Genomic DNA, 1985 nt, shown 5'->3' with positions numbered 1-1985 from the left:
CCCCGCCCCCAGGGCTACTCTTTGTAAAAATGACATGCTCACAAGAAGCTAATCATAGGGTTACACTCCTACGATCATTTGGAGCCTTCTTGGGGTGTCTGTCTATCTGCACCCATTCAAAATCTTCTTTATTTTCTTTCCCTCTGAAACTTCATATTAAAAGCACAGGTGTTTCTTCTCTAATTCCACATTCCAAATCAAGACTCCTGACAGTGGTGCCAATGGCCAGTGTTCTTAGTTGCTAACCAAAAGTTGGGCAGTGTGAGTTCACCCCACCCAGACGTCCCTCGGAAGAAAGGCCTGGTGATTTCTTTCCAAAACCAGACCCTACAGAGCACATTGCTGCTAGAATGTGTGCGTTGGCATGGGTGCAGTGTCAACCAACCATTGCCTCCACAGGTCTCTTCTAGTTCAACACCGATCCATGTGTTTTTGTTTCCATAACCTTCTGACATTTTCTTTTCTTCCCGTTTTCCCAGACTACCTAGGGGCAACGAAGGATTATAACCTACATGAATTATTGGTACTCCCCTCGAGTTAAAGGTGCGGGGAGGAAAGTGCCTCATTTTCTATGCCCACAAGGGTCCGATGGAGGGGCAGCCAGCAAACAAAGTATTTAACACCCATGTTTTCACATGTACCTGTCTCGTGTATACCTAGGAAAGGGGTCAGATAGTGTCACTGTCTAGTTGATTCTCCAGGTCTCTTTTTCCAGTCCTTCCAAACAAAACCAAAAAAACTAAACTCCCTGCCGTGGATCGATGCTGACTCATAGATGACCCTGTAAGACGGTACAACTGCTCCTGTGGGTTTCAGAAAGCTTTCTCTTTGTCATGTGGAGTGGTTTGCAGTTTCGAACTTCTAACCTTAGCAGCCCAACACATAACCAGGATGACACCAGGGCTCCCTAGGAGGGAAAAAAAGGAGGCCCTTTTTCCTGCCATGAAGTCTGGCCTAGGAGCTGAGGGTGTGGTCCATCAAAAAAGCAGGCCCCCAGGCAGCACTGGGGGACACAGTGGGGGAATTGTGCTTCCTCTGACCACCCCCACCCCCACCCCCACATGCGCGCATCAGGGTGTAATACGATGGGAGTGTAACAGAGCAGCAAGGGGAGCAAAGCAACAAAGTCCCCGAGGAATTCTGAAAAATGACCGGACTCGGGGCAGGGTTTGGCACTGCATCAGACCCGATCAGAAAACATTCATAAGGGTCAGCAGACAGACCTGGAACTATTCATAGGTTATTTTTCCTTTTTATTTTTTTCATGTCTATCTATATAAGATAGGCAGGATAAACACTCCCGAGGAGAAGACAATGGACTGACAGGACCAGAGGGAGACAGGGGAGAGGAGGAGGTGGCGGAAAGAAAGTGGGGGAGCCAACAAACCCAGGGACAAGGAAATAACAAGAGATCTAAAATCGATGGCAAATAATGCCTGTGGGGTTTGATCAAGTGCAATGTTGCTGAGAGGAAGTACAGAGAGCCAAATGAAGGTCAAACATGATAGAGGGACAGGAAGAAAGTAAAAAGAATAGAAGAAAGAACTAGGAGGCAAAAGACATTTATAGAGAGATAAATACAGGCATTCCCATATGTAAATACATAAATATATTTATAGGGATATAGGCCTATGTACATATATTTAAATATTAAGCATTAAGGTAGCAGACGGGCATTGGGTCTCTAATCAAGTACTCCTTCAATGCAAGAACACTTTATTCTAAATGCCTGGCATTCTGTGATGCTTACTTTTCTGACATGATCGCTGAAGTCAAAATGGGTGCATAAGCAAATGTGGTGAAGAAAGCTGATGGTGCCTCACTACTACAAGATATAGCATCTGGGGTTTTAAAGGGTTGAAGTTAAACAAGCAGCCATCTAGCTGGGAAGCAACAAAGCCCACATGGAAGAAGCACACCAACCCGTGTGATCACAAGGTGTCGACGAGATCAGGGATCAGGCATCAGAAGACCCAAAAAAACAA

Source organism: Echinops telfairi, unplaced genomic scaffold (assembly GCF_000313985.2).
Source record: "Echinops telfairi isolate 266 unplaced genomic scaffold, ASM31398v2 ScPeMD7_7458;HRSCAF=8496, whole genome shotgun sequence".
Classification (NCBI taxonomy): Eukaryota; Metazoa; Chordata; class Mammalia; order Afrosoricida; family Tenrecidae; genus Echinops; species Echinops telfairi.
The sequence above is the reverse complement of the archived record's forward strand: the minus strand, read 5'-3'. Positions refer to the sequence as shown.